Source organism: Carassius carassius, chromosome 1, assembly GCF_963082965.1.
Source record: "Carassius carassius chromosome 1, fCarCar2.1, whole genome shotgun sequence".
Taxonomy (NCBI): Eukaryota; Metazoa; Chordata; class Actinopteri; order Cypriniformes; family Cyprinidae; genus Carassius; species Carassius carassius.
In genome coordinates, this window is record NC_081755.1 from 21,310,569 (window position 1) to 21,330,546 (window position 19,978).

A 19,978-nucleotide genomic window follows, 5' to 3' on the forward strand; every position below is an offset into this window, starting at 1 on the left:
AACAGGATTAATGGCTTTGCTCTTAACACAATTAAGACCATTAACCATATTCACAGCATGCTAAACTGAACCAATTAGCTTTTAATAAGCCAGCCCAAAGACGTCCTTCTTAAATTATACTTGACCTTTTTGCAGTTTATTAGAACAGTTTAGGGCAAACATTAAAGGACCCTCAGTGTGGACACAAGACGTCATCTAAAGGCATTTACCATCAAATGCATCAGGATTAATAATGACTTACAATGTTTTTATTGATTAAAATATATCTGACAATTGAATAATGTGCAACTGAAAATCTAAATTGAGCATTTTGCCTCTGAAAATGCATAGGATTTGAAAACTTTCCAGGGTATCTTGATGTGAGCTTTGAAATGAGTGTTCAAGAAAGGAGGCGCATGTCATTGTGCACTAACAGAATGTTGAATCAAACAGAACAAACCTCATTTTTTCCCATTTTTCATAAATATTGAAAGCCAAAATAGCTCGCCTTGACATTACCATATTTCAATATCAACCTTTTCAACCTACTTTTGCTACTTTGATGAATATGTCAAAGCTTCAGTTCTTTCCTCTAACTTTCGATTTGGCTGATCACTTTTGGCCTGTTGAACCTGTTACTCACATGTTTATCCAATGCTTCAACAGATTCTCTCTGATTGAACAGGAACAACAGCTGCTGGAGCATTTGAACACAGCAGAGAGATGAAGCATATGAAGAAATATTAACCTGAATGAGCCTTATACATTTTTAAATGCTTATTTCTCTGAGACACACCCCCGAAAGGTAAACACGAAAACGAGAAGCCGAACATATGCACACTTTGCATGTCAAAAGAACTATTGCTTGATTCACTTTGATTGGTTGTTTGATGCTGCCCATAGTAAACACTTACAGAGAAGTTGAACCAATCACTGTAAACACATTTTTACTTATTTCCATGCATAATTATCTATTCTTACAAGTCTATCTTCTAAATATCAAAATATTAGCCTCTGGGAAGAAATATTTTCAATCCATTTTAACCATATCAAGGTTGTTTTTGTTGTCCATGTGTGATAAAAATTGAAGGCTATCCCCAACAGCTTTAAAAGAAACTCAAATGTGGCATTGTAAAGGGGTAATGTATACAGGTTGTGCTTGTATCAGGATCCTCTGAACCAGTTTGTCCTTGTGGTTAATGAGTTACACTTGACTGCCTGTGTACTGCGCCATATTGGGCAGAATCCAGCTCTTAAAGTGTCTTATTGTCCATTTTCTACTGAAAGGCTCCAATTAGACTCTATTCTGTACAGTCATTCTGTCGGTATTAATAAAAAATGAAATGTTTTTAATCAAATCATTTTTAATATCTGATTTTTTTGTTTTTTTGTCAAAAAAGTCTAGAAGTGATACAAGTCAGACTGAACACAGATATATGTCAGTCCATGTGTTAGGCCATGGCTTTGGAAATTATTGAAAGAGTTTAGATGCATTCTCATTTGCCAAATTTTGTGGGCAATAAAGGTCCACTGTTGCTAGAGTAATGATGTATGAAAAGCTCCTACAGAAGTAACTTTCAAACCAAGCAGCTTTCAGTTGGTCAACGTGATGAATTTCATGTTGTGAAATCTGCATGAGGAAATCTTCGCCCAAGAAATTCACAGAACATCATGACTGTAATTACTAAACCCTATGATATTTTTCCGCTGATTATAATTAAACAATATTTTGCCAAGTGTGTTTTTTTTTGTTTTTTTTTACTGGTACCATGGCTGGTTTAGGCCCATCACAGATAAATAAATATGACACTAAAACCCCCAGTAGGTGACGGAAAGTTCCTTAATGAGTGAACGAGTGGTTCATTGAATCATTCATTCAAATGATTCATTCAAAATGGAAATAAAGCAAATGGATTTTATTTTTTTTAATATAAATGGACTTCTGAATTATTGACTCAGTTAATAATCTAGGAGTGCAAGACTGCAGTGTTTCTCTGAGATGCACAAATGATTTGCTTTGGCTTTGTTACGAAAAAATAAAAATAACTCTATCAATATTAACTTCTTGTTTTTTGAACTGTTGTGTAAAATTAATATTACATTTGCTCACGTGCTAATATTCAGAAAAAAATGTCACTCTTGCCTTGTGTAGTCTTATTAATATCAGATGTTCAACTACACTGGGCTAAAATATGGTAAAAAGCTCCGTGACTACTGATGAAGGGGCTGTTTTTCTTTTAATCTATGGAAAGAAGCAGCAAACACTACCAGGTATGGTTTACTTTTGAAACAAGTAAACCATACCTGGTATTTTCCAGTGTGTTTTGATCTGTGTCAGCAATGGCACAAAGGTGTGTTACTGTTCAAGTCCCTGTGTTTAGGTCATATTTTTATATATTAATTATGGCAAGTGCAGCATCTGCTCTACCACAACACTGTATTATGACCGTATGATAAAATTTTTCCATAAGGAAATTAAATAGTAAATCCAGGTTATTTTATCAAACTGAAAAGTGACATTATAGCCACAGGAACCATCTAATCCTGCTTGTTGTTTACTGATCGGTCTCTGTGTTCAGCACGTGGTCACCAGGCCATCATGACCTAGTAGAGGCTGCCAGGATAACCAATAAGGGAGGGTGCAAATCTCCGACAGTGAAATGAAAACCAGAACATTTTTCTTTTGTGAGAAGGCATTCTATAGTCAGCGTTTGTAAGAAGAAGGTCTGTATAGACTGGATGAATCAAAACTATTGTCTAGGCTGGTTGGTTAACTCACACCCATCAGGCCAATGAGGAATAGCAGTCTCACACACAAACAGCAAAGATCGAAAGACTTACTGATTTATAGGTAGAGAAAGAGATGACCTCAGTGTCAGCTAAAGATGAATCAATATGTTATAAAGTTCATTTTAAACAGTTTGGGTTCGGGTAATTTAAAAAAATAAAAATAAATGACATTAAAGCAGATGTATTTTTAATCAATTCACTAAGGAGATGCAAAAAAATATATAATCATGTGGAGGCCTCAAGACTAAAGGGATATATTAAAAATACAGTGATTTGTAATAAACTGCATATAGAATTTATTACAAAAAGACTGAATCTCAGGTGTCTACAGTCTGTCTTTGATTACACATTTGTTAAGCACTAGTTTTAACACATTCAACATTAAATGTGTCCCTTGCTGATAGCTGTGACCAATCAGTTTTGAAAGCATTTGAGGTCCAAAAAAGATGTCTTTCTTTATTTAATGTATAAAGCAGCACTGAGCGTTACAGTAATTTGATGATTGTGTCTTGCTGTCCCTCTCACAAACATTTTTAAAGATATAGTTTACCCAAAACTGAACAGATGGAGAATTTTTGAAGAATCTCAACACACCTCTTTTCATGCAACAATTATTATAGTGAGCATGACTTTTAAGCGTAAATAAAAAGTATTATAAATTACATTTAAAAAGTGCTTTTTTTGAACCACTCAAGTAGGACTTCAGTGCACTTTATATGTAATTTCATAACTGTGTTGTCTTTGAAATATGGTTAAATACTGCTGAATGTACTGGCAAGCATTTGTGGTAAACTAAAATATAATTTAATGTAATTTCTATTTAGCATGATTTCAATGTATTTTAAAGTAAATCATTTTTTATTTGATGTTATTAAAAAGTGCATTTAATAAAAGTTTAAGTGTGTTAAGTAATAGTCCTGAAACTGTACTCTCTCTAAGTACACTTAATTGGCCTATTATTTCATTAATATATTTGCAATTAGAGGCAATATGACTAAATATGATTTTAAGATTCAGCACATTTAAGTGCACTTCTCTTTTCACAAGGTTGTATATACAGTAACTTTATGCTTAAAATAACCTAGGATCATTAGTCTGGGATGGCTAATGACTCACCACACACACAGCAACCAATAATAACACATTGCACATTATAATATGAGGAAGAATATTTAGACCACTGAAGCTTCACTTTGTCAAACCATGACAGAAATAGATAGCCAGTGAGTGTCTATAAGGGGCGTCAACAATGACAGCGAAATGCAGAAACAAAAGGACTGGAAGTCATTTATTTTCAATGACAGTTGGTCAGTGACAGTGACCTTTGCCAAAAGTTGAGCAGAGTTTTCATAAACTGTGCAGTGACACGATGGAGAATGACAACGGTGAACTTCACATGATCCACCACCTGAAACGTCAGAGTATGAACACCCATTAGAAACAGAGTACAGAGTACAGAGTACAGAGTGACCTGCATTGATTTAATCAATGTCACTGTGAACGGCCCTTACACGGATTGTCACGTTGCTTGTCACAGATGGTTAGGACAAAAACTTAAATGAAAGAGATAGGATTTATTGCTTGTCTCTTCATCATGTCACATCTGATTAGGACACAATGTAAAGCTGAACTGTCAGGTTATCTGCTTTTTATAATAACCTTGAATTAAAAAAAACCCACAAGCTAAAAGGATGCCAAACATGTTTTGCAGGTCAATTTATGTTATACTACAGGTCAAAAGCATAGAATAATTCAAAATGTTCAATGTTTTTAGTCTTCTATGCTCAGCAAGGGTGCATTCATTTGAACAAAACTACTGTAAAATCAGTAATATTGTGAAAACTGATTTCGGTTTAAATATATTATAAAATGTAATTTATGAATGTGATGTAAAGCTGAATTTCTAGCATCATTGCTCCAGTCTTCAATGTCACACGATCCTTCAGAAATCATTTTAATAAACTGAATAAAAACAAACAACAAACAAACAAAACATTTATTTTTCTGCTCAGAAACATTTCTTATTATCATCAGTGTTTAAAAAAAACAGTTGCGCTGCTTCATATTTTTTGCAAAAACTGTGATATTCCACCACTCAAAAGTTTGAGGTAAGTGAGATTTATTTTATTTTTGTTGATCAAGGATGCGTCAAACTCATCAAAAGCTATAGTAAAGACTGATAATAATAATAATAATAATAATAATAATAATAATAATAATAATAATAATAATAATAATAAAAAATGTTAATAAATAAAATACAAATGCAAAAAATAAAAACGTTTTATTCATAAAAAAATGGAAGTTTCCACAAAAAATATTCAGAGGTAAAGACAATGAAAAGAACCATTATTAATAAGAAAACATCAATAATAACTTTTAATAATTCAGTATATCAGAAGGATTTCTGAAGGATCATATGACATTGAAGCTGGAGTAAAGGAGAAAAATTCTACTTTGCATTCAAAATCATAATTTGAAACTTTTGGCCATTTTGCAGCCACTTCCTTTTCCCTTTCGGCTAATATGGGTATTGTCACTTCCTGTGACCGCTCAGCCCTCTAATTCCACACAAACCATAAAGCAAACACCATCTTAACCTCTTCCTACTGAGAGAGGATCCGCTCCTGTCTAATTACGGGGCGTTCGGGGCAGGAGAGAGAACCCAAGCCAAGCACAACATGCCAGTGACTGGCAACACATGAGACACAGCCCGCTGTTTTCAGCAGACCATCGCTCCTTCCCTTCCGCTCCAGTCATGCTCTGTCTGAGCGATGATGTCGGATGTGAGTCTGGAGGTGAGATCGTCCCACTCCAACCCATATATAAACACAAGTAGAAAAAAGTCAGGAAGCAGCCCACGACAGCTGTGGCTGAGCCCAGCCGGTCTCACAAAGGCCACTTCTTACATTTGTCTGACAGGAAGTTGGTGCTAAATGGTTGAATAATATCTGCCCACAGGATTGCCACATCGTATGGTCCTGACTGCCTGGATCCATTTCTACATTATCATGATACTTTAATCAGAGCAAATGTTGACTTACTGAAGTTCAAATTGAGACAGTTTGGGTCAATCTGTCCTTCAATCAAAAATGTCAGGTCATGACTCTTGAATGTCCGTCCATTACTATCCAGTGAGTGGTTGGTGCTTAAAAGATCAGAAAATGTACTGTACCATCTGTCCGAGCTATGAGGAGATCATAAAGGGGAGGTCATGGATTGGACAGGCTGTTTTAACCCTGTTTTGACCCTGTTGTACACAGTCTACTGCATGACTTCTGTTCTCTGACTGAGCTTATTCTTTTTAGCAAGTTGTATAATTGTAAAAATGTCCACCGTCAGGTCATTTTACGTTTTCTCTTTTTATAATGTAAACATAAGTTTACATTGTTAGTACTATTTCAGTATGAAAACTGACCGAAGCAACTTATATTCACTTGAATATCCATACATAATTGTTTAGAAAATGCATGTTAAAATGTGAGTATTATATATAGTGTGTGTGTGTGTGTGTGTGTGTGTGTGTGTGTGTGTGTGTGTGTGTGTGTGTGTGTGTGTGTTTGTATAGCCTTCCACAATCAAAACTACAGAGCTTGTATTATAAAACTAAGCATTTAGATACCATTTCGCTGATATTATTGGAAGATATGGAACGACAATAGATATCCATCTTACTTTCTGTCCATAGGAATATCAGCATTTGCCCCAAACTGCATATTTTTGCTCAATTTGGGTACAGATTTTGGCTCCACATTCTTCTATATCCTTATGTATCAAACATTATACTCATCAAAATATATATGCAATTTTTGGTCTTAAGATTTTGCTTAAATGATGATGATAGTAAAATTAATAATAATTAACATTTTATTTATTTATTTTCTTGCTTGCTTATTTATGACTGTTATATCATATGTCTGGCTTTACAGCATTAATATCCTAGAAACGGCAATCTATCTATTAGCCATGCCCATAAAGCACCCTCATGGCGACTCTTTTTACATCTAAGCATCTTAGCACACGTTGTCTGAAAATGCAAAAATTTAGTTCCATTAAATCTATTATTATAATTAATATTATTTTTTAACACTGTGCATTATTACATTCTCTACAGCCATCTGCCCACTCAGTATAGTGTAACCCTTTGGTAGAGAAAAGTGTTTTGCTTTGCCCTTTGCACAGCAGAAGTTCTGCAGGAAATCATAGAAAGGTTAAAATGACAGGATTTAACCTCAACTGAGCGGATTTCTGTCCCTTTCTTCATCCCAGGCTTTAGATAAAGTACACTGGGAGGACACATCGCCTCATTTCACGACTGAATCAGCACACATGAACGAGACTGCCAGTTTAAGACTGGACCCATGACAGCAGTAATATGACCTTGAGCAGCTCTGTTCATCTGAGCAATGTTACATTATATTTTGTAGGGAGATAATAGAAAACACGCCTGCATATATTTATTTCTTGAACACCGTGCACTTGTACACAGTGCAATGACATGGCACTAGTTTGATGTGGAGTGATCAAAGTCAAAATCTGTTTTTTTATTCTATAGTATGTCATTCTTTCTCAATTCAACAGGTTTTTCCATTGTCCAGATCTTCTTATCCACGTGCATTCAGTAATGGTGTGTGTGTGGGCCTTAACACATAATATATCACATCTTCTAAAATTCATCTTCTAAATGTGCACTTGCTAAGTTTATTCTTTATAGAGATTTTTTTTAATAATTGTTAATCCATTTTCCAATCTGTTTGTCATATATAGGGTATGGAAGCTGGAACATATAGTACATTGCAGGGTTTTTATAGTATTTTCGAAAAAGGTCTGTTATGCTCACCAAGACTGCATTTATTTGTTTAAAAATACAGCGAAAGCTCTTATAATGTGAAACATTATTATTATTTAAAATAATCATTTTCTATGTTAATATTTTTAACTTGTAATCTTACATTTTAACACATGACCCATTTACTGTCACTTTTGATCAATTTAATGCCTTCTTGCATAATAATTTTTTATGTCATTGTCATATAATTGTTTTCCGTATATGACTTTTCCACCTATTTTCCACCTATTGTCTTGAGAGTTTTCGCTTTGCAATCATAAACAGAAAACAAATAAAAAAACACAGAAAAACAAAACAAAATAAAGTATATCATAAACAATGAAACAAAAAAAAGACAAAAGGAAACCCATCAAACAAAATAAAACAAAACAAAAAGTACAAGTACAACATAACGAAACGAAACAAACAAAAGACAAAATAAAAAATGTACCTTGAGGAGAACATGCAATGATTTAAATTAAAAAATCATTCTGTTTTTTTTTTAATAGTGCATTATACATGCATCGCAGTAAATAAAATATTTTTAAATATTATTATGACAAAATGTAACAAATGACAGGTGAAAGACTAATCAAATGAGAGTGCTGTCATTGTTCGATATGGCGTCTCATCAAGGGCATGAGTGTTGCACTGTTGAGTAGGCTCCATTATTGTGATGAGTACAGGGAAGATGAATGGTGGAAGAAAGCTGGACTCATCTTAGTCGATGGATGCTTGGATGGAGTGATGTTAGATTGGCAAGGCATGAGTCACATTGGCTCTATATGTGAGAAATTACACCGAGTGGCTGCCATGTTTGAGTGTGCGGATGCTCTTCTTTTGCTGCACGTTCAGTGTATGCATGTGTTCGGAAGTCAAGGTCACCACTGATGGTGTGATGATTGTGTTATTTACACATTATTTAAAGCAATATTTGCATGGAAATTCATAATCAAGCCTGCATGAGGACTCTTATATTTAAACATTTTGGCCAATGATACAAACACATTTTCATCACAATTATAATGCTGAATAGATGTTTTTTTCCATTTCAACCAACAGTGAATGTATTCGGCTGGTTATGAATAAATAAAGCTCTGCGGATGGTGTCTGTATGCATGTAAAAGGTCAGCCACTGCAGTTATCAATAATGTAAAGAATTCATCTGCCTCTGGCTGAAACTCAAGTTGAGATCATCGTTTACAGAGAGACAAATAAATGCCAGCTCAAAGAGACATTTGTCAGTCCAAAATGAAAGTGGAGCCCCTTGAGGTCATGGCAGTTATGAAACTCTTCCATTCCTTCCTTTCTTTGTTTCATTCTTTGTTCTTGGGAGACAACTGGAAATGAGCAGCCAGATTCTGACAGATGTAAGCGATTTGTGGTTTTTCGTGTCCACTGTACCTGCTCCTTCATGGCTGAATTTTCACTGCCACCAGTAACCATAATGTTTTATTTATTTATTTATTTATTTTTGGCATGCCAATGGCAAACGTATCGAGAAGATTTACAAAAAAAAAAAATAATAATAATAATAATAATTAAATTAAATAAATACATACAAAAAATAAATAAATAAAATAAAAATGTATTGTACATTATTCATTTAAAATTTAAAAACATTTTTTGTTTGAAAAGGGGATTAATTAGCTGTTTGTTTGTGCTTGTTTGTTTCACTATACCAGCAAGCAAGTACCAAATAGTCAGTCTCTTTGGTGTAAAATATTGCCAATAAAAAATTTTAAAAAACATGACTGTTATTGTGTTCCTCAGATTTCCTTATCAACTGTTGAAACATAAAGAAAAGGGCATTTCAAAATTGTATTCGCCACACATTAAGTTAAATTAAAATATAAAAATAAAACAAAACATATTGTGACTGCTATTGTCTAAAACTTTCCTTGGGTAAACTTGTCATACAATTCTGACATTATTTCATTTAATTGCGACTTCTTTCTGGACCACTCTAGTCTTTTTTTTTTTTTCCATCATTTATTTATAAACTTTTTAAAGAATTAACAGAAAGTTTCATACAATTTAAGTTATAGCTTTTCCCCCCTTTATAACCCTTTCCGCCAAAATAATTAACCATACATTACATAAAGGTTAAGACAATAATAATACTCATAACATCAATAAAAAAAAATAAATAAATAAATAAATAAATAAATAAAAAAAAAAAAAAAAATATATATAATAAAAATAAATAAATAAATAAAAATAATAATAATAATAATAATAATTAAAAAAAATACAAATACATAGCCAATAATACAATTTCCTAACATATTCGTGGTCCTTACACAATTATAAAGCAAAACTCCAATTGGTTATTAATATTTAACATTGATCAATAAGTGTGAGAGTCTTCATCTTCTCAAAATGTGTAATCATGGGTTGCCAAGTCTTATAAAAAGTTTGGACAGATCCTTTCATTAAATATTTAATTTTTTCTAATTTTAAGTATGACACTAGATCACATAACCACATTGAGGCTTTAGGGGGGCTTGTAGACTTCCACTCCAATAGTATTCTTCTCCTCGCCAGTAAGGTGGCAAAAGCAATAACATTTTTTAATTTATTTGTCAGTGATACTCCATATTCTGGTACTCCAAAAATAGCAATTTCAAAACTGGGTTTTACATCCAAATTAAAGGCCTCATTTAAAGTTTTAAATATGAATGTCCAATAGTCACTCAGCTTTTCACAAGCCCAAAACATATGAAAAAAGTCTACTTTGTCACCTTTACATCGGTCACACAAATCATCAACATTTGGGTAAATTTTTGAAAGTCTATATTTTGTGTAGTAGGCGCGATGAAGGACTTTAAGTTGTATAAGGCTAAGGCGTGCACACGAGGTTGATCCATTTACTCTACTAAGAGCCTCATCCCAAATTTCGTCAGGTATTTCACTCCCTATGTCCTTTACCCACTCACCTCTTGTTCTGTCAATTAAAACATCATTTGAGGACATAACCATCTTATATATTGCTGCAATTTGACCTTTAAGAAAAGTAGGAGATTGTAAAATTTTATCCAATAGTGAAGTAGGTGGCAAGTCAGGAAAAGTTGAGCTCTGAGCTTGAACAAAGTGTCGGACTTGAAAGTAACGGAATAGGTTGGACTGTGACAGCTGGAATTTCTCTGAGAGGTCATTAAAACTGGCAAATGTGCTGTTTATATAAAAATCACTACACCTGGCCAAGCCTACCCTCTGCCATTGTGCATACGTTAAATCTATTTTACCAGCAGGAAACAAATGATTATTACAGAGAGGGCTTAGCATAGAAGAGTTACTGAGTTTATGCCTTTGTCTAAACTGTGACCATATTTTAAGTGTAGAACGTACAACTGGGCTCGATGAGTATTTAGAGGGAGAGAATGGTAGCTTCATTGTTATTAGAGCAGAAAGCGATGTAGAAATACAAGTATTTGCCTCCGCCTTACACCAATCAACCTCAGGGGACGTATACCAACAAATAATTTTTTGAAGATTTGCAGCCCAGTAATAGCCCATAAAATTAGGTAGAGCTAAGCCTCCCTGGGGCCTTTGCCTTTCAAGGAGCTCCTTGCGAATTCTAGGGTTCCTTCCCCCCCACAAGAATGATAGTATGGGTTTATTTACAGAACGGAAGAATGTTTTTGGCAGAAAAACTGGAAGTGACTGAAATAAGTATAAAAATCTAGGTAAGATATTCATTTTTATACAATTTACTCTGCCTGCTAGAGACAAGTGCAATGCATCCCATCTCTGAAGATCAGACTTAATATTACTAATGAGTGGTAAAAAATTTTTTGCATATAAACCTGAGAAAGTACGAGTAATATGGACTCCTAAATATTTAAAACCAGATTGAGAGATGCGAAATGGGAGGGATGCCGCATTGATTTGTAAAGCAAGAGGGTTAATCAGGAAACATTCACTTTTAGAAAGGTTAAGTTTGTATCCTGAAAAACTGCCAAAAATGGATAGTTTCCGCACTATTTTTGGGACGTTTTCAACTGGATTTGAAATGTATAACAGAAGGTCATCCGCATATAAAGAAACCCTGTGCTCCATCCCCATTCGATCAATGCCCTGTATAGACTGCAAGGATTTAAGCATAATGGAAAGTGGCTCTATTGCTAATGCAAAAAGAAGAGGGCTTAAAGGGCAACCCTGTCTCGTACCCCTTAGTATTGGAAAAAATTGTGAACGTATTTTGTTTGTTATAACAGATACTTTAGGATTAGAATACAACAATTGGACCCAGGATATGAATTTTGGACCAAAACCAAATTTCTCCAATACTGCGAATAGATAGCTCCACTCCACTCTATCAAATGCCTTCTCCGCATCCAGGGATACCACCACCTCTGGGACCTCCCTGGATGCAGGAGAATACAGAATACCAAGAAGCCTCCTTAAGTTGGTGAATGAGTGGCGACCCTTAATAAAGCCTGTCTGATCTTGGGATATTATTTCTGGTATAACAGTATCTATTCTAGAGGCCAACAATTTGGCAAGAATTTTAACATCAACATTCAGCAAAGAGATTGGCCTGTAGGAATTGCACTCTAGTGGATCTTTTCCAGTCTTCAAAATGAGTGTAAGAAATGCCTCTGTGAGAGACGGTGGCAATTCTGTATTGTTTAGAGAATTCTCAAACATTCTCAGAAGAAGCGGAGCTAATTTGGGAGCAAAAGCTTTATAAAATTCGACAGGATAACCGTCGGGGCCGGGGGTTTTGCCATTTTGCATTGCTTTAATAGAATCTAAAATTTCTTGCAGCTCAATTGGTTGTTCTAATCTATCTTTATGATCTGGATTAATAGTCTGGGTATTCAGGTCCTTCAAAAAGGTTGACATGCCTGATAAATCCCCACGAAATTCTGAAGTATATAAATTTGAATAAAATGTTTTAAAAGTTTCATTAATTTCTTTAGGATCCACTGTCAGTTGTTGTGATGCGTTGCGAATCTGTGGAATTAACCTGGAAGCTGATTGACACTTTATCTGATGTGATAATAAACGGCCCGCTTTTTCCCCATGTTCATAAAAATTCCCTTTAGACCAAAGCAGATTTTGTTGAGTCTTTTCAATTGATATCTGATCATATTGTGCTTTAATTTCCACTCTCTTTTTAAGCAGTTCATCAGAAGGGGATAGAGAGAGTTGTTGATCTAATTTTTCTATCGAATCAATTAGTTGTTGTAGTTTTGCATTTCTCTTTTTATTACTGGATACAGAATAAGATATAATTTCACCTCTAATGACAACTTTAAATGTCTCCCATAAAGTCAGTGGTGATACCATTTCTGAATCATTTGTGTGCAGGAAGTTATCTATCGCCACTGATATATGTTTGTGGAAATTTTTATCTGCCAACAGAGTAGAGTTTAGTCGCCAAGTAGGGCGCTGTGTAAAATGTTGAATAAAACGAAGGTCAAGAAGTAATGGTGCGTGATCTGATATTATAATTGCTGAATATTGAGTATTTTCCACTAAAGGAAGTATTGTTTTATCTATAAAAAAATAATCTATTCTTGAGTATGAAGAATGGACAGGGGAAAAATAAGAGAATTCTTTCTTTTGCGGGAATAAAAATCTCCACGGATCCAGACAGCCCGTTTGTGCCATGAAAGTAGAGAGAGCTTGGGACATTTTAGACTGGAGCATGGATTTCGGATTCGAACGATCTAGAATTGGGTTAATAACACAATTCAGATCCCCGCCAAAAATTAATCGATGTGAGTTTAAGTTGGGTAAAAGTGAGATAATTTTATGAATGAAATTAACATCGTCCCAATTGGGGGCATAGACACATACCAGGGCAACAGGGGTGTGAAACAAATCACCTGTCACAATAACAAATCGACCCTGAGGATCTGAAACACATTTGGAAGGGTAAAACTGTACTTTCTTATGTATTAAAATCGCTGTTCCTCTTGCTTTACTGTTGAAGTGGGAATGAAAGACTTGCCCAATCCATGTTTTTTTGAGTCTCATATGATCTGATATCTGTAAATGTGTTTCTTGCAGGAATGCTATTTCAGTTTTTAATTTTTTAAGATGAGCAAAGATACGAGCTCTTTTATTTGGCCCATTCATACCTTTAACATTCCAGCTAGTGAACCGAATAGTAGACCCTCCTGTACTATTTGAATCACACATTAATCAATCATTAGGATATAAAGGAATAATGAATAAGACCACGTCTCCATTGCATGCCAGGCAAGTAAAGAAAAAAAAAAAAAAAAAAAAAAAAAAAAAAAAACCCTTGGCGGTTACCATCCCAACCCAGACGAAACTGAACTTTTCCTATATTTGTCTCAAGAACAAAGACAAATTGCAGGCCCCTATTATCAAACCCCCAGTAGTCCCTCAACTGACTTAAAACCATTCCAACCTATAGGGAGCAACCCGACCGTTACCCTTATGAAGCATTATTAGTGTTTAAAACACTTTTAACTTAACTCGGTGGAGTGTGTCTATGTCACAAAACCATCAGCTTGTTTGAGTTAGGTTTAGAACAACAAACTATTTTCAAAGTCACAAAAAAATTAAAGTATTTATACCTTTTTCAACCGTCTCAAGAAAAATCAAATAATTATCCGTCATCCTTCGCTCAAAAGGGAGACCTTGAGCGTAAGAAAATAATTAAATAAAAAATCCAGGAAATCCTAAACATTGATGCGTTGATCGTAGAACTGTTTCGCCTCCTCCGGTGTGTTGAATATGAAAGTTTCTTCATTAAAAGTCACTCTCAGACGAGCCGGGTAGAGCAATTGAAATCGAATGCTCTTCTGATAGAGTGACTGCTTAATGCCGTTGAAAGACGCGCGTTTCCTTGACAGCATAGCGCTGAGATCTGGGTAGATTCTGACTGGATTCCCCTTGTATTTCGCCTCATGCCGCCTTGACCATCGCAGTAATTGCTCCTTTTCTTGAAACCTGTGAAAGCACACCACAAATGGACGTGGTTTACGGCCATCAGCTGGCTTTTGACCGGGTGATCGATGCGCTCTCTCAAGTGCTGGTGGCTTGTCGAAGACCTCCGTGCCCGTCACCTCTAGCAGCATCTCAGAAATGAACGTAACAGGATCTTGACCGTTTTCGCTCCCTTCTGGAATGTTCACAATCCTCAGGTTTGCCCTTCGCGATCTATTCTCCAAATCTTCAATGCGGTCAATGAGAGATGTGTTCTGCGCTTGCAAAGTTTTTATTGTGTTTTCGGCCACTGTCAGTTTTTCAAAATTCTCCCCAACCAGGGATTCTGTCGCGACCAAACGGCTTTGAAAGCCATCCACAGTCTCTCTCAGTGCATTTACAGAGCTTTGTAAAGGACCAATAGATTCCCGAATCAAGTCAGAAATGTCTTCCCTGATACTGATGCGCTGTTTAGTTAATTCAGAGATCAACTGGTCCATGGAGACAGATTCAGAAGTTTCCGTCATGGCCTGTTTTTCGAGATTAGAGGTAGCGGCCATGGTTGCTAACTTACCGGCAATGCTAGCATTAGCTCTCGTGGTCGGTGGGGCTGAGGGGTGCGGTTGCTTCTGCTTAGTGTGACTCATAATTCACCAAGCAATGTTCTAACGCGTATATCAAAAATGACTGACGCTAAATGGTGTGTAACAAGTTTAGTTTGAAAATGTAGGTCGGGAGCCCTTCTTCCTTCGACCTCACGCCTTCATGGCTATACCGGAAGTCCACTCTAGTCTTTTTTAACAACATCCGAAAGATAAGCTACAATTTGCACCTTGGACTCAATCAAGTTGTCAGACAGCTCACATTGCGGACTTCAAATACTGCTGGGAACACTGCAGACTGTCATGTCAAAGTCTGGAACATTATGCTCTGTGTGACAAAGAGAAAAGGCCACAAAAACATGAAAGAAATTCAATTATCCACCTGACAATGCTGCAATAAACCTCATTTTACTCAGGCTAATGCATCTAAACAGCCTGGATGTCAGTCAAACTGATGCACTGAAACCGTGCGAGGACTATAAAAAACCAATAGAGATACTGAGAGTTCTTCTGAAGCAGACCCAGCTGGACCTGGATGGTGTGGAATCATGAATACACATTGATCCACTGACACCAGCCCTCAAAGTTTTATTCCCACATTCCAATTTTCTTCTCCTGGAGGAGGAACAATCCATTCTTGAAATACCTCCCAGACTTGGCAAAGAGTCCACCTTGGATCAATGCCAAGAATGAGCCATCTCACCTCTAGCTCGAATATGCCACATCTGAGCTCGCACTCATTTTAGAAGACCAAAGGTCATCAACCTTTGGCGACAATAGTTTATAAATATGACACTCTGACATCATCCTGGGAAAAGCATAGTTGAGGAGGTGAATGGAAAAATACTAAGTTTCACCTCATTGACCTCTCTCTATAAAAAAACGCTTACTGGCATGCATAAAAAAAGAGACTTTAAGACAAAATGCAAAACAAATATGGGAATTATGCATTCTGGATTAGGTTTTTACCATAATTCTTAAAGATAGATCCCTAATTGCTGAACAGACCTGCTGTGTAACATCAACATCTATTCCATTGGGATGAGTGTGAACATACACCCCTCAGTGACTCAGGAAGTCTTCATAGTGCTGAATCATAGTATGTGGGCAGTAACGTAAGAATTAGTCTCTGTTGCTTGCTAAAAGCTGGAATACACTGAACAAAAACACTAGACATCATATTATTTGTTGACTTTTTAAATGGTTACAAACTGGGCATCATATAAATGTGTAAGAATTACAGACGATTACATTGAGTAAGGATAACACATGATTTTCAAGTCGTTCCAAACACAACAAACTCACACAGAAACATACGCCTCATTGCTAGGAGAGGCAAATTGAAACAACATGTGTATTAAAATCAGCTCAAAATGTCAAACGTTTGATATCCTAGTTTGATATGAGCCAGAAAATCACTGTCTGTGCCCATCATACAATTCATGATTTACTGCAAAATCTATCAATTCAAATCTTTAGACCAGCTCTGACTTTTGGTAACTGGCATTGAATGTACATTTTGGCAAAAATCTGAGCAAAACTTGTGTAGTGTAGTCTGACCTTAAAGGGATAGTTCACCCAAAAAAGAAAATTCTGTCATTAATTACTCACTCATTTGATGTGGAAATCCATCTCATCTGTTCGGTCTGACGAGGACAAATGCAAGGAAAAATACAAACACAATGGAGAGCTGCTTTACTGAAGAAATTGAAGTCACATTGTCAGTTGTAATTAAAATTTCAATTAAAAGTGACACTGACACTGTTTTTCATGTTTAATACTGTAAAATTTTGATTTATATTCATACGATATATTGTATAAAGTGCTATATAAATAAATGTGACATTACTGGACTGGAGTACTGAACTGCAAAGATCGTGAAAACATATCCACATTACTATGCTCAGATGCTTTCTTAACTGCTGTTTTCTCACTCGTCACTCTCGGTAGTGTGGGCAGCAGACAATGAAAACAGACAAAACAACCCACTTGAGTGGAATTTCAGAAGCAAAAACTGCCCATTGTCAATAATGTCAATGGTGTAAAAATGCCTGAAGCTCACATAAAAACCAAGCTTCCTGTAGCTCAATTCAGCGAATTTGCATGACCAACTTGAACACAAGTGAAATTTGTGTGGGCAACTTTTTTGCCCTCACTTAAAAATTTTGAATGCATGGGTTCCTACTAGGGTTGCCCTTGACTAAAGATTTGTCTGGTCGACTATTAGTCGTTCATTTTAACCATAAGTCGACTAATAAAAGCACTTTTATTAATAGACCATATAAATAAAAATTTATCATGAGCCTTTAATTGTCTACATAGCCTAAGTGCTCATGCTCACGCAAAAAAGTCTTGCCACAGCGCACCAGCAAATATAATAATTATGAATGTGTTAGGGAAAAACAGCAAGTACACTGCATTAAAATTTTAATAATTTATTGATACACTAGTGCTTTCTGTTTTGGGTTTAAGAGATGAAGTCGGCGACACTAACTCGTCATCTCCGCAGTACACGCCTCTATGCATGTTTCTTATGGTTTACATAATCTGAGGCTATTTTGTTTCGATTTGAATTGGTTAATTTAAAATTTTCTTTCTCTAGAAATATATTTTTGTAATAAGGCAAGAATACAGAGTTTCGAAGTGACGCGATCAAGTTCACAGAGTCTGAGATGGCAGAAAGCACTAACATTAGATTAAGCTGTCATGTAAAGTTGCTACTACATACATATTTAGATTATACATTATATTTCAAGTGTTAGTTGAGCGTATTGATGTCCTGCCCCCTGTACTATATTACCACATTGACCAGCCGTTAACAATTTGTCTGTCACGTACTGCATCATTTCGTTACTTTGTGTGGAATTTATTTTCTGCGACTAAGCGGTGAATAAAATTTTGGTCGAGCTTCTTCTCGTGGACTAAAAATTAGTTGACTATTAGGGGGCGGAATTTTGTGGTGCAACTGTATGTAATGTGTAATCTGTAATGTGACTGTACCTTTACAATAGAGAAAAGGGATACAAGCCATATCTAGAGAAGAGAATACTGTAAACGCATAGAAGGCAGCTTTTTGACAGCGTTGCCGATAAAGCAAAACTACCAACCATATATTATTTCATGAGCAACAGTCTAAAACATGTTAGCAATACACTAAAACCACTCAGACCATTTTAGCAATCTTGTAGCTCTGCTCTAGCAACCACCCAGAACATTATAGAAGTACTAACATACTGACACGCTAGAAACCATTTTGACAAGCTAAGCAACCACATTACTACAGCATTATGACAACCACCCACAGCACTCCAGCATAGTGGTGGTGACTTGTTTGCTTAGGCAAGCACTACTCACATTTTCAAGTTATCTCTTCAGAAAACCTGTTCTGTTTTCCTTGCAGGATTTTAAGACATAGAAATTACTAGTGCTCCCATAAAACTGGCATATGAATCTAAATGACTGATGTCTCTCTTTTAATACTGCTTTATGTCATGAATGTAGTGACGGATGACTTTACATTGCTCTTTTGAGCATCTCTTGGGTCAGGTTTTGCTATCCAAACCCAGAATATAAAAGATATCTGTGAGCTTATATCAAATAGAAAGGGTAAATTCTGCCAACAAGCTCATCCAACTGGCTCATCAGCATTCAGGGTTTACAAAAAAAACTTTCATGTTCCTTGTCGCAGGCTTCAAGGAAATGCGAGTGTTTGCGATTTTCACAGACCTGTTTGAGAGGTAATGAAATCTTGTTGCAACTGCTAGGATGATTACAATGCTTTATTTAGGCCGGTACACCCCCTCAACACTGTATTCTAGCCTGCATTGAAAAATCCATCTCGCGTTGCCATGAATAATTTTGACAAAAAGGAATGTTAATCAATTTGAGGCAGAGTTGTGAAATGCTGACACTTTGTTTGCCTTCAAACTGTTGCAAGACACTGGAATTAATTTCATCATTTTTTTTTCTGGCTCAGTCACAAAGAGGGTAGCACCTTTGTGCTTTTAAGCAACGCTTATCATATTGTTTTGCTTCAGGACCCAGGTTTTACTTTGGAAAAGTACTAAAATAGTTTAAAGAAAATATATATTTTTTTAAATTGCCTAAAAGTTAAACATTGAAATGTATTAATACTGAAAGTATGCTTTTTTATTATTATTATTTTAAGGATATGGGGAAAAAAGAAAAGAAAAACAAAATGAAAATTTGCCAAAATTTTACTCGCCCATCCAAGATGTATATGAATTTGTTTCCTCATCAGGACAGATTTGGAAAAATGTATATTTATATCAGTTATATCAGTTTCTCACCAATGGATCTTCTGCAGTGAATTTAAACAGCTGATAAAACCATCATAAAAATCCACAAGTGATCCACGCCACTTCAGTACATCAGTTAGCATTTTGTAAATTAAAAAGCTGCTTTTAACATTTAATTGTTAATTTAGCCTTTTAAATTTAAACTGATCCTTTCTGGCCAGTACTAACTTAAGTCCCCTGACATATTTTTTTAGAGTTGTTTTTTTACTGCTTTCGCTTTTAAACAATGCCTGATTGGTGCAGATTTCTCTCATGATTCAGATGAGACAACTTTCAATTAAGCAATACAATGGATTATGGACTCATATTCTATCCAAATGTAATGGTTTGATGTTTAAAAAAAAAAGTTTTTGTGATGCTTTTATCAGCGGTTTGGACTCTTATTTTGACGGCACCCATTCACTGCAGAGGATGCATTGGTGAGCAAGTGATGTAATGCTGAATTTCCAAATCTGTAAAAATGAAGAAACAATCTTCAAAAACTAAATCTTGTATGGCCTGTGGGTACATTTATGAGTACTTTTTTTTTTTTTTTTGGAAGAATTGTT